The sequence below is a fragment of the Cavia porcellus genome, unplaced genomic scaffold (assembly GCF_034190915.1).
Source record: "Cavia porcellus strain 051 isolate PalLab524CR breed Dunkin Hartley unplaced genomic scaffold, mCavPor4.1 scaffold_18, whole genome shotgun sequence".
Classification (NCBI taxonomy): domain Eukaryota; kingdom Metazoa; phylum Chordata; class Mammalia; order Rodentia; family Caviidae; genus Cavia; species Cavia porcellus.
The window spans coordinates 53,981,179-53,994,134 of NW_026947501.1; the positions used below are offsets into that span (position 1 = coordinate 53,981,179).

The 12,956-nt window shown below is 44.9% G+C and overlaps 1 non-coding gene across 4 annotated transcripts; it reads left to right on the forward strand.

The window, feature by feature from the left end:
* Window positions 1–13: 13 nt before the first annotated feature.
* On the forward strand, window positions 14–10,445 carry LOC106028022 (uncharacterized). 4 transcript variants are annotated; one of them, XR_010040791.1, is made up of 6 exons: window positions 2,410–2,857; window positions 3,938–4,021; window positions 4,785–4,915; window positions 6,364–6,471; window positions 6,745–6,841; window positions 7,460–10,445. It is a non-coding gene; the product is annotated as an uncharacterized LOC106028022 (transcript). The 4 variants fall into 4 exon arrangements; XR_010040792.1 differs by lacking the exon at window positions 4,785–4,915; XR_010040793.1 differs by lacking the exons at window positions 2,410–2,857; window positions 3,938–4,021; window positions 4,785–4,915 and adding an exon at window positions 14–590.
* Window positions 10,446–12,956: the final 2,511 nt, after the last annotated feature.

A 12,956-nucleotide genomic window follows, 5' to 3' on the forward strand; every position in this document is an offset into this window, starting at 1 on the left:
CACTTCTGAGTGAGGACTGGTGGTGCTGAACCGGATTCAAAGATTGTATGGTCTCCTTATCGGGCAGAGAAGAGCAGTCATGGATGCCTGGGATACTTAGGGTCGTCCTTCTTTTCCTGAGTACTGCCTACGTGCAATGCCATATTGCTCCATTCCTCCAACTATAGAGTCGTCCGAAGGAAACAGGGCTCCCTGACCATACTGTGCCCTTCCTATTCCTGGGGAGGATCGAGACTACTGGAGCCTTCAGGCTTTGCAAGACGCATTTTGGCCAGAGAGACTTGGCGTTTGGTTCTGAGGAAGGGTCTGTGCAAATATGTGCACCGGAAGAGTAGAAGGATCCCATGTGTAACTAACTGAGCAGGGAGAATGACTCCCAGCAGGCCAAGCACACAGGGATTGCTGAAAGGGCCCTGGTCAGAGACATGGCAGGAATTCTCAACCCTGGCTGCAGTTGGAATCACGGAAAGCTGGTGACATAGTAATGTCTGGGGCTCACTCTGAAGATGGAGAGTTTGTAAAGATCCTCTGATGATTCCAGTGTGCAGTTGAAGCTAAGTACCATACAGACTGAAAATTATGCAGTGGAGGTACTAAAATGTTATTTCAAGAACATGCCTACATTTTCACTCAAAAAATTCCTTCTGTAACCAAGCATGCTACAAATGGGAGCAAGAAGGGTTACTGCCCTAGATGAACTCAGGGCCCAGTGGAAAGATCAGAACGTGAAATTACTGTAATACAATGTAGTACGTTCAGTAATATAGGGGTACAATGCGGGAAGCAACCATGGCAAGGAAGGTGGAAACTGCTTCCTGGTGCATTTATAAGCGGTGCACTTCAAGAATAAGTAATTGGGGGCTGGGGATTTAGCTCAGCGGCATAAGCACCTGCCTTGCAAGCAGGCGGTCGTGAGTTCGATCCCCGGTACCGATAAAAATGAAAAAGACAAAAAAAAAAAAAAAAAGTAATTACATTGTTAAGAAAAAGTGCAATGTATGCAGAGAGAGTAGCACATACAAAGGCAGAGAGGATAAAAATATAAAGAATTGGTAGCAAGGGGGCTGGGGGTTTAGCTCAGTGGCATAAGCGCCTGCCTTAAAGCAGGCAGTCGTGAGTTCGATCCCCGGTACCGATAAAAAGGAAAAAGACAAAAAAAAAAAAAAAGAATTGGTAGCAAGATGCATGACTGGTGGATAAGATTTAGGACAGTACCTTGGGGTCATGTGGTAGACTTTGTGCTGTACTGGCCTTTATTCTGAGAACACAGAGAGAGATGACCGGCACCCCCACGCCTGGCGACCGGCGATCTCTCTGGCGGACACGTGGCGTGGGGGCATGTAAATAGCCTGGGTTTGGGGTGGAACCTAAGGTGGGCATTGGGGATGCACAGGTAGCCCATTGGTCCTAGGTTTGGTGCCATATGTAAATTTCCAGGGGCGGGAAGATGGTGTCACAGGTAACTTCCTAGGGGCAGGGGAGATTGGGGCTTCCTGCTTCCGGTTGAGGCTTTCCTGGCTACAGTGTCCTGTCTGGGCCAAAAGCCTTTCACTGCTTGCTGTTGTTGCTAATGTCTTGCACACATGTGTTCTTTAACCTGGGGACCTCACCCATGAAAATTTCCCTCTGTCCCTCTGAGTGGGCTGACAGATAGTTAACAAAATATCTTCACATTATTAATCCCTTCATGAGTCCACGTGAACCGAATTATCTCCAAAAAATAACATACCACCTCCTAATACCATCACTTTGAGCCACTTTTTTTTGCTTTTTGGAGACAGGGTCTTGCTATGTAGTTCAGACTAGCCTTGAACTCACTATGTAGTTCAGTTGGGTTCAAACTCACCATTACCCTCCTGCCTCAGCCTCCCAAATGCTGAGAATATAGGCGCATGCACTGCTACTTCCAGCTCAAGAATTAGTTTTCAATGTATGAAATTGGAAGAGGACATATATTCAAACCATATCAGGGCAATTCTCCATTTCTCTTGGATCCTAAATGACAATGACTTTTGAGTAGGAGGGAGTTTAACATGCTCTCTTTTTCATCACGCTTTGCTGAACTGAAAACTGAGGGTAGCGGGAGAAGACAGAGCGGCAGGCGGCCACCCGTGTAACAGAAGCATCTACCACTGCACCACCATGGCGCCCGTAGGACTGGCATCTTAGGAAATAGATTTTCTGTGTTTTTAACAAAATGTCAGTGGCTTCTGTAAAGGCATGTGCCATGCAGAGAAAGGCTTGCATGTCCCAGCCTGCAGGGGAGAACCCACTGAACACCCCAGAGCGTGCTCATCAACTGGCTTCTGGTTGCCAGGGGAACTGATGCAGGCAGGTGGCCCCGCCCAAGGTCGCCCCGGTGGCCAGCGCGCAGGCGCAGGCACCCCCCCCCCCCCCCCCCCCGCTTCCTGCCAAGGCCGCGTCCGCACATGCTTAGGCTGAGCTAGTGGGTAGCACGTGCTTGGGATAGTGAGAGGTGCTGGGTGCTGGGGTTGTGGGAGCTCTCCACGGGTGCGAGAACTGTGTGCCAGTTGAGAGAGGCGGCCGAGCGTGGCCGTGGGAGGAGACCGCGATGTGGGGTCTGAGATTGCGCCTAGGTGCGGAGGACGCGTGGTCCGGTCGGCGCTCTGTGCGCCCTGTCATCAATCCAGATATATCGGCTCTGCTCTCGGCCCTGCAGGTCTGAGCGCTCCTCGGTGCCAGCGGGAATGCCCTGTGTCATCCAGGAGGCCCAGGCTGCGCCCCATCCCCTGCGCCCTCCAGAGGACCGCAGGGCTGCGTCCGGAAGGCAGATATTTGGATCTAGAGAGAGGACGCCTCCCCGTAGCCCCAGCTATAATGTCCAAAGCATCATCAGGTTTGGCTCCGGAGCGTGCAGAGGTTCAGAGTCCTTCTGGGAATTTGGTACCGGGGCCAGGAGGAAGGGGTCCCTAGCAAGGGGGTGGCGAATGAATGCCACTAAGGGGCACAGCCAGCGCCTGCGTTTCCTGTGGCCATTCCTAACCTTCCAGACCCAAGAAGCTGAAATCTCAGCAACCAGAGACTAGCTGAGGTGGAAGTCTTGTCCCAAAGGTGGAGCAGAATGGGCAGAGCAGGAGGAAAGCCGCTAAGAGGCAGCCTCGCTCGTCACTTTCTTAATCATTTAACTAATAAAATCTTCAGTTCTAGCTGAGCAGTATACAGGGTCAGCACTGTAGCGGTGGCACTGTCTATGAGTCCTCTACCCCCAGTGTCAGAGTCAGGGCATTGCAGGTGACATAGAGCTTTGAAGCCATTCCTTTGTAAGTTTGGAATGCCCTGTCCTTTACCAGTTGTGCGTTTTAATTTGTTCCTTCTTTCATCACACATGCTCAAGGTCACAAAAATGGCCAGTGGAAGAACGGGACCAAATTTTCCTTGTGGCCTTCATGTCTTTGCTTCTCTGTGTGTCCATGGCCAGCAGCACAGGCAGTGCTCTCTAGCAATGCAGATGCTCAAACCCTACCCTACCTTCAGTAAACACAGCCTTAAGTCTCAAAGCAGAGTTTAACAACATCGTTGGGGATCCATCTACATAGAAAAGTTCTGTAGTTGTTAACTTGTCTACACAAAGCAGATTTCATTGAAGCTTTTCTCTGTGTCTGTATTTCCAAACACCTAGGAGAAGGCCTGCAGTCAGAAGGACTCCAGGGCAGTAGTGGCCAGGTTGGTCACATTTCACCAGCTGCAGCCTGCTGTGGCTCTCCTGGCAAGTAGAAACCTCATGCAGCTGTGTCCAGACACCCTTCTGTCTGATGTAGGCAGGCTAGGAGCTGCCTCTGTGTTTCCCTTGATCCATCTATGTCCACAAAACCATGCAGGTGACCTTAGAGCTGTGTAGGGATCTCTGGATCGGGGAGCCTGGGAGCCACACGTGTCATAAAGCTTAGCCTCCTGTATGGCTGCTTTTCCCTTCCAGCTGTCACTTCTCAGGAGCCTGCGCTAGAAGAGTTACCCAGAAGAAAAGGGAATAACTAATTCATTCTTAAAAGCCAGGCCCCAAGTAAGTTGGAGTTTTTGTAATTTTTCTATAAATAATTGAGCTACAGAAAGCTTTGCCTTCTGTTTTTCTAGAACCTCTGTTCACTAAAGGGAACTGACCCTTATTCCTGTTCTGTAGGAGGCTGAGCCCATCACAGGGACAGTGATCTCTCTGCCCTTGCTTAGAACCTTTTCATTTTTAAATCATCCTTTGTCATGAAAAAAACCATATGTGTATTGTCTCTGGCCAGTTAAAAATGAGAATTGGTGAAGTCTCCAACCCTGCAAGACCTGGCATTTATGGACACTTCCTGTTGTCTTCTATTTTTTGTTTTACAAACTAGGAAACCCTTGGGCATCTAATTTTTCTTGTAATATTTGGCCAAATTCAGTCAGTTCACCCTGGTAATGTCAGGTTTCCTGGTACTGTCAAGCTTATTCTTACATGAATATTTTTCAAGTTATTGTAGGCAGTAGTTTTACTAACCATTCATCAGCTACTTTACCAATACATCTTCTTATTGCCTTGCTTTGAATCCAGTATCATGTAATTCAGGCTTTTTGTTACGGTAGAATTTCATTTTGGGTTATTTTTTTTTTAATAAGTCAGTTTAAGCTAGTTTTGCTGCAGTAACAACAGCAAACTCTGAGAGACACCAAACAAGGTTGATCCTTACCCACGTGACATGTCACACTTGGCTTTGTCCCTTATTTTCCCTCGGATCATAAAGCAAAGGGGAATTGCAGAAACCCTGGCAGCTCTGAAAGCCTTTGTTCATGTGTAGCTTCTGCCAATTCCTCCACTGTTCCACCTGGAAAGCTGATTCCATGAGCACACCCAGGTTGGGGCACAGGAAACAGAACGCTACAGGAAAGGCCAGAGGATGTTTTGGAGAAACAAGATAACCTACTGCTAGTGAGTTTTCCCCATTTAATTATTTTGACTGACTTATATTAATATAAAGTCATTGCTTAAACTTAATGCATTGTCTAAATTTGAATTTTAAATACTTCGTGGTAAAAGAAACAAGAATTTATACTACTTCCACCTATTCTATTTTTGGTTATGTTATATGGATTGCCATACAACGTAAGTCAAATGGGAGGTATTCTGATTGCTGGGGATGGTTGGGAGGGTTCTGGCCAAGACCTGTGGAGTGGCGATACCTTGTTAATAGTGAGATCACACAGAGATTCAAAGTCTCACACAACCTTTGTAGACTCAAGAACTGAATGATTAGGCTTAGGTGGACAGGATTCATGCTTATCAAACACAGAATTTACTAATTAGAAGGCTATTTGATTTACTTTTGCTAAACTGTGTGTTGGGAGGTGAGTAGAGGGGTTATTGGGGCCCTGGCCTACGACCACTGATCTGATCAGGGATACAACAAAGGCATAAAACACAGACAAGATATGTATTTTAGTTACAAAGGGAGCTGGGATGGTCAACACCCAATGAAGGACTAAGGCCACGAGGCACAGTGTCCTGGCTTTTATTATGTGCACAGCTCGGTTGGGAGCTGTGCTAGTGGACTGCAGGAAGTGATGGGGGGAACTTCTGGTACAGGCAAGGGTCAGGAATGAAGCACTAACCTGGTGGTCTGCTAACTGCACCTGACCACTGAGCTAGAAAGAATCTGGGTGAGTCAGAGTTCTCAGCAGTGGTGGTTCTCTTGTTGTGAGGGGCCAGACTTCATAGGCCATTTGCTGGTTTCACTCCTGACCTTTGGTCAGGGGATTAATTTCATCCCCTGCCAGCCACGGGTCTTGCCACAAGGCACTTAGGCCTAGGACAGACCATTGATTCCATCTATGTTCATGCCAGTTTATTAACATCAATTATCAGGCACTGCATCAAGCTGGTCCTCAGCAAAGTTTTTATAAGTCTCAATTCTTTGATTAGGCTTTAGTAAGAAGTGTTAAATTTGCAACTCACAACTTTTATACATAAGAGTACTGATACTTGTGCTTTTGAGAATGCAAAGCATGTTAGTCTGTTAAGTCTAATTGATTCTATTAAGACCTGGCAAATGAGAAAAGGAGTGTGTTCATCTCATCTACCTGAGTGGACAGTGTCTCTAGGTTGATGATTCTCAGCACTGATTATGTTTCTTGATGTCCACAGGCATGGAAGTGGGCACCATGTAGGATACTGAATAGTAAAGATGGTACAACCCTTGGAGCAGCTTAAAATACTTTGAAAATAAACCCAAAGCTGCCTGGGCAATGGGTAGCTGGAAAGTCTGGGGATCCCTCTGTGCACACCAAGGTGCCACTGAGGTACCCCTGAGGTGCCTGTTCACTCCTTTCCCCAGACCATGACTCTGGTCCTCAAGGTAACAGGAGTGTGTTCTGTTTCAGGACCTGATAACCTTCGAGGATGAGGCCGTGGAATTCACCCAGTGGGAGTGGGGGCAGCTGGCCCCTGCACAGAAGCATCTGTACAGAGACATGATGCTGAGAACCTGGGTGAGCTCCAAGGCTGCCCCTGCAGCTGCTTTGATTTCCCTGGTGTTTAAAAGCTGGGGGATGTCTGAGCCTGTTAGGTGAGTTTTGCCCTGGAGTTCTGGAACCAGAGAATTACATTCTCTTTGGGGGCCCATAGATAGACTATTTGTGCTCCTAGTTCAAGCTGCCCATGATGTGTTACAATGTCTGTTCTCTCCAACATGGAGATCAAGGTCTAAAGACTTGGCCTCCCGCAAACACAAAGCAATAGTCCTTTTCTTTCTCTACCATCAGGGCTTCCAGTAGCCAAGCTGTATGTGATCTGGCAGTAGGAGGATGGGGAAGTGTTCCTGTGTGTCAGAGAGAGAAATTTCAACGGGAGTCCACCCAGGTGAGGGGGTGAGAAGCAGCAACATGGCACCTCATCAGGCTGAGTTGGGGGCAGGAGGTTGTCCCGAGCCCTGGGTCAGGGGCTCTCTTTTGAGAGGATGAGGCCACTTAGCAGAAGTCCTCAATTGCAGTATTCTGAATTCTGAAGTCCTTATTGCATGTGTTGGAGGAGGAGATGTTCATTTTCCTTTCTAGCATTTCCCCTGCCCATGCTGGGGTTATTGTTGGTCACACAGCCTCACTGGATGTCTCAGAGTTGAGGTTGGATGGATCAACAGTTGTAGACAGCCGGACAGTTCTACATCAGTAGGGTTAAGGGAGTGAGGGGGGATCAAACAACTGTGGACAGCCAAGAAATGAAAGGGTTAGGGGGCTGGGGATTTAGCTCAGTAGCATAAGTGCCTGCCTTGCAAGCAGGCAGTTGTGAGTTCGATCCCTGGTACTGATAAAAAAGAAAAAGACAAAAAAAAATGAAAGGGTTAAAGGCAAGGGCAGACAGAGTATATCAGGAAGACCAAGGGGGAAACAGTTCACACTAGATTTAACTAAGCTTCAGCAGAAGTCCCAAGAATAAGGACTGTCCCTTACCAGTAGTTGACGCCATGTCTTTGATTTGTAGGTGACTTGGGATGGCCTGGTGGCCTCCATTTCTTGCAGCAGAATTTTGCACTCCAAGCTTCATTGACCGCCGCGTGTAGCACGAGCTTACTGCAGGGGAGTGGCATTCTCTGTCAGTTGTCCATCACAGAGGCAGAGCTATAGTCTCAGCTCAGAGCTGAAGTTCAGGAAAGCAGCATTCACATCCTGAAAGGCTAGCCTGGGCTTCCACAGGGAGCCTGGAATGCAGCACGGAGAGGGATGTGCTGTCGCCTGGGTATTGGTACTTTCTTGATCATTTTTCCTTCCAGAATGAGATCAAAGTGCTGAACCTGGATCTAGCCTCATGATCAGTATCTATTTATGTACTGTAGTCCGAAGCATGGCTGTGGTTCAGGATGTCCTAGGAGCTTTTTTAAATACTTAGAGTCCCAGCCGGGTGTGGTGGCTCATGCCTGTAATCCCAGCACTCGAGAGGCTGAGGCAGGAGGATCCTTGCAAGTTCGAGACCAGCCTAGGCTACAAAGTGACCTCAAAGTCAGCCTGAACTGCATAGCGAGACCCTGTCTCAAAAATACAAAAAAAAAAGAGAACATGGCGGACAGATAGCAACAGCCACAGAAGCTCTCTGAAATTGCCAGCTTACAATCTAGGAATGATGTGGTGTGAGGAGTCCTAAGCAAGGGGAGATATACCCTGCCAACCCAAGAACAAACTAAGCTGAGAGAACTGGAAAGGTAATCCCGATGCTATAACAGGAACAGATAAAATCTCAGCGTGGAAGTTGGCACCCGCACATCTGGAAGCTGTGATTTGAATTTCCTGCTGCCGCTGCTGTGTCCCAATTGGCACAGCAGGGAGAGAGAGTGCGGGAAAGCTCTGAGAGTGGGAATCAGCGAACCAAACGGAGTTGAGAGTGGGACTGGCGGGGAGCCCTGCATTGACCTGTGGTGAGTGAGAAGAATGGGGACCCTTCCATAGACTAGGAGGTTCCAACAGAGGACATTCTGGGACCGGGCAGACTAGCTGGAACAGGGCGCTGCAGTGACTTTAGTTGCATATTCCCCTCTCAAGCGGGCTTGGTGGGGAGCACTTGGCCTGGTGATGCTGTAGACTAAGATCCAGTAAGCTAGCCCAAACCAGGTCCCAGTGCCTGGAGGTGCACCCTAGCAGTGAAGCCTTCAGTCGGTTGACCTGGAGGGGCAGGCCCAGCAGAGGCTACCCAGGTCTGTGTCTCCCTAGTACACTGCAGTGGGCAAGAACACCTAGCCGGTGGATTCAAACAAACTGTAACAGACAGAGAAAAAAAAAACTGGGCCTCCTATATACGCTTGTATGGAAGGAACAAAAAGTATGGGAAGAAAGAGCAATAAGAAAGGGTCCTCAGTCCCCAATCCCGAGAACACTGATCCAGGAAAGTTAAATGCAAAGGAGAATGAAGACAGAAAACATTCAATATCACACACAGCACCATTAGACATGAAAGTGGTATCTCCGGAGCCTTATAGACGAGTTCAAAAATGAAGTATTTAATGAAATAAAGCAAGAAATTAGTAGAATAGTTAGAGAAATGCTAAGCACCACCCAAGAAAAAAACAGATGGTGGAATGGAAGAACAGAAAAAAAGGGGAGAATTGTTTGATGGAGAAAATAGAGAAAACATAGAATACGTGAAGTAGGTTCAAAGAGATTACCAGGAAACTAAAAACTCTATTGAAAGCTGGCATAACAACTTGAAAGAAACTAAGGATAGATTATCTGAACTGGAGGACAGATTTGTAATGTGGGAGCATGAAATGAAAAGCTTCTTAAAAATAACAAGAAAACAGCAATAATACAAAGGCTAGAAGATGATAAGAGGATCTATAACTTAAGAATTAAGAACATAAAAGAAGAAGTAGGGCCACAAACAAAAGAACTACAAAAGCTATTCACAGAAATAATCTAGGAGAATTTCCCTAATTTAGCAAAAGATAAAGATACTCAGATGTATGAGGCATACAGGACCCCAGCAACCTACAGCCCAAACAGAGCTACATCCAGACATATAATAATCAAAATTCCAGAAATTCAATATAAGAACAGAATATTAAAAGCCGTCAGAGACAAGAAACAGGTCACTTACAAGGGAACACCCATCAGAATTACAGCAGACTTCTCGGCACAAACCATCAAATCACAAAGAGCATGGGGGAAATAATTCAAGCTTTGAAAGATAATAACCTCCAGCCAAGATTGGTATATCCTGCACAACTGTCCCTAGAAATTGATGGAAAAACAAGGTGCTTCCAGGATAAAGAGGAACTAGGGGAATTTGCAACCACCAATTCGACTCTACAGAGAATACTGCAGGGTATTCTAAAAAAGGAAAATACCAAGACTTCAGAAACAGTGGCAGAGAGGCCACAATGAATGGAGCAGAAAGTGAAATGAAGAAGACAAACCAACAACTAATGACAGAAAAAGAGCTCAACAGAAATGAGGCAGAGAAGGTGGGATGGTAGGAACAGCTATTTTGGAGAAAACAAGACATCATAATAGCTAGTGCTGATTTAATATCATCTTGTTTTGAAGTCCCATCAAGCTTTTGATCTTCTGTTTCCATCGGTCTTAACATGTTGTATCTTATTGGATTTTATTATATGTGATAATATAAACAAAAACTTTTACAGACAAGGAGATAATACAGAAACCATTGTTCATTTTCTGTTAGTTGGTTCTAAATACCCTGTAATACTGTCATTCTCTTGAATGGTTTTACATTGTCTTGATATGTTTGATGCTACAGTATATGAAGTTATCCTCAAAGATTTCAAGGAAAGAGACACTATGGTAACTACTTTTATGTCAGGATTATGTTGTGGTGAAACACTACTTTGCTTACATGATTATGTTTTGACCTGTGCTGTTTTGTTGTTATGCCCTCTTTTATCTCAATCTCCTTTTTTTATTATTTACTTTTCATTTTTATCCTTTTAAGGGAAAAATAAATAAAAAACAGCAGGATATATTATAGTAACCCACTTTGATTTCCTATTAACCTGATTTGAAACCCTGTATTGCTCTCACCATCTTCTTTTGACTGATTTTCCTCTATTCTGTTTTGCTTGATAGTACCAATTTCAAAAGTATAGGCAACAACTTTGAAGAGAATAAGATTCATTATGATGCCCATTCTGGTTGACTATTATCTTCTTATGAAGTTCTGTAATGTCTCCAATGTTTGGTTTTATTGGTTTTGTTCTTTACTGTTTTGTTCAATTTTATTGTAACAGATGATATAGGCAATTCTTTTTAAGATAGCAAGAGGCATTATGGTAACCATTGTTGATCACCTTGTATTTTGTTTTTACATTATGTATTTTGTCCATCCTTCTGATTTGACTGACTCTGTTCTGTTATGTCACATTTGGTTTTACTCTCTTCAAAAAAAAGAAAAAAGAACTGTGGGAGTAATAAAACCCAAAATGTGTAATTTTCATTGTACAAAAGAGAGTAAAAAAAAGTGCTGTAAAGGATATAATTCCATGTATATTTAAGTGTATAAGATAGATAACCATATTACTAAGTTTTTTTGGGTCATTGAACAGAACTGTTTGCAGTCTCACTGTTTGAAAGTCCACTTTATATGCTTTTATTTTGCAAGTTGAACAACTATTTCTAAGATGACAATATGTAATCTATTAACTAGTGATTTCCTACTGTTTATTTTTTCTGAAATTCTGTATAACTTGTTTTTCTGTTTTTTTTTTTTCTTTTTTCTCCTTAAATAAAATTAAAAAAAAATGCTTAGAGTCCCAGGAACCATACAAGATCTATGAACTCAGAATCTGTCTCTGGACAGTTCTAAGACTCTGGGGGGCATTGCTAGTCATTTCCCCTTTCAGAAGTACCATTGTTTTCTGTTGAAATGAGTTACCCCAAACGTAGCAGCTGTAAACAACACAAATGTGTTAAATTCCTGGCGTGTAGGTGAGAAGTCTGGCATGGGTATCATTTGGCTGGAGCCGTGGGGTCCACAAGGCTGTGTTCCTTTCTTTCCTGCCTGGGAGAGAACTTGTTTCCTGTTCCTTCACGTTGCTGGCAAAGCCAGTTCCTTTGTAGTTGTTAATCCAAGGCCCTTGCTTCCTTGCTGCTGTAATTGAGGGGTGTCCCCCAACCCCAGACTGCTACATTCATTGGCTCATGGTGCCCACTATGTCTCTGCCTATAGAGGAAATGCCAACTGATATTGAGGATTTATGTGATTAGATGGGGCCTGTTTGAATAGGATAATCTCCCTATCTCAAGGTCTGTGCCCTTCATCTCAGCCAGAGAGTCTCTCTTGCTTTGTAAGGTAACCTATCAGGAGGGTCTCAGCATTAGGACCTGGAGAATTACTCTGCCTGTTACAGTTCTGCACAGTAACAGGACACATATACACATGCATGCAACACAACATGCGTTTTAGACTGAGGTATTGGGAAGAGACGAAGTAGAAGACTTGAGCTTGTCCTGGAAAGATGTGCAGAGCCAGAGAGAGCCAGAGCCAGAGCCAGAGCGTGGCAGTGCGGGGTGAAAGGAGGGGGCCAGCGTGCAGAAGACAGCAGCCGGGGTCAGGCACTGAGGCTGCAGTGAGATGCAGGACTTACCCTCAGGTGCTGGGGAAGACAAGGCAAGAGACATTTGAGTCAGATGAAAGTGCTGCCGAGTGCTTCAGGAGAGAGGGAGCGAGCTGAATAGAAATCTGTCACGTTCATCTAGGCATGAAGAAATTGTAGAGACCCAGGTGACTCGTCACTACTTGTTTCTTTCTGTCTTTATCCTAATACAGTCTCTTTCCTTGTTACCCTTCCTGTCTTCCTGTCCTTCCTGCCATCTGTGCAGCCTTTGGACTTCCCTTGTGTGCTGGAATCTGTAGCTTTTTTTGCACTTTTCGTTTTTTCTTTTTTTTTGTCTTTTTGGACTGTGCAGTTTCACTATGTAATTTAGGCTGGGCTTGAACTCACTTTGTAGCCCAGGATGACATTGAGCTTGAAGCAATCCTCCTGCCTCAGTCTCCTGAGTGCTAGGATAATAGGCATGTGCCACTGCACCTGGCCTGAATCAGGTTTTCTTAACTACCACTAACCTCCTGGAAATGGAAGTCTTTCCCATATTCGTTACATGTACAAGATTTCTTCCCTGGATGGATTCTCTGAGAGTTACTTCTACCTGAAATCTGTCTGGATTCTGTATCCTGCTTACAGGATTCTTCTAACCTGTTCATCACTTATGCTTCCTTTGTTGTTCAGTTTTTATTTTTTATTAATACATGGCATAGTAATGATCACATTCCTTGTGAGGAGGTGGCACATGTACCTAACCTATCTCAGTTCTTTTTTAAATCCCTTTCCCCTTTTCTTATTTATTTCTCATTCTTGACTCTTTGCAAAGCACCTTCTGACACAGCCATGCTTAAAAGAATCACCCGTTTCAGATGTTATTTTTCAAATGCATTGTAATCAAATATAAAAAGAAAAAAACAACATTTCAAATCA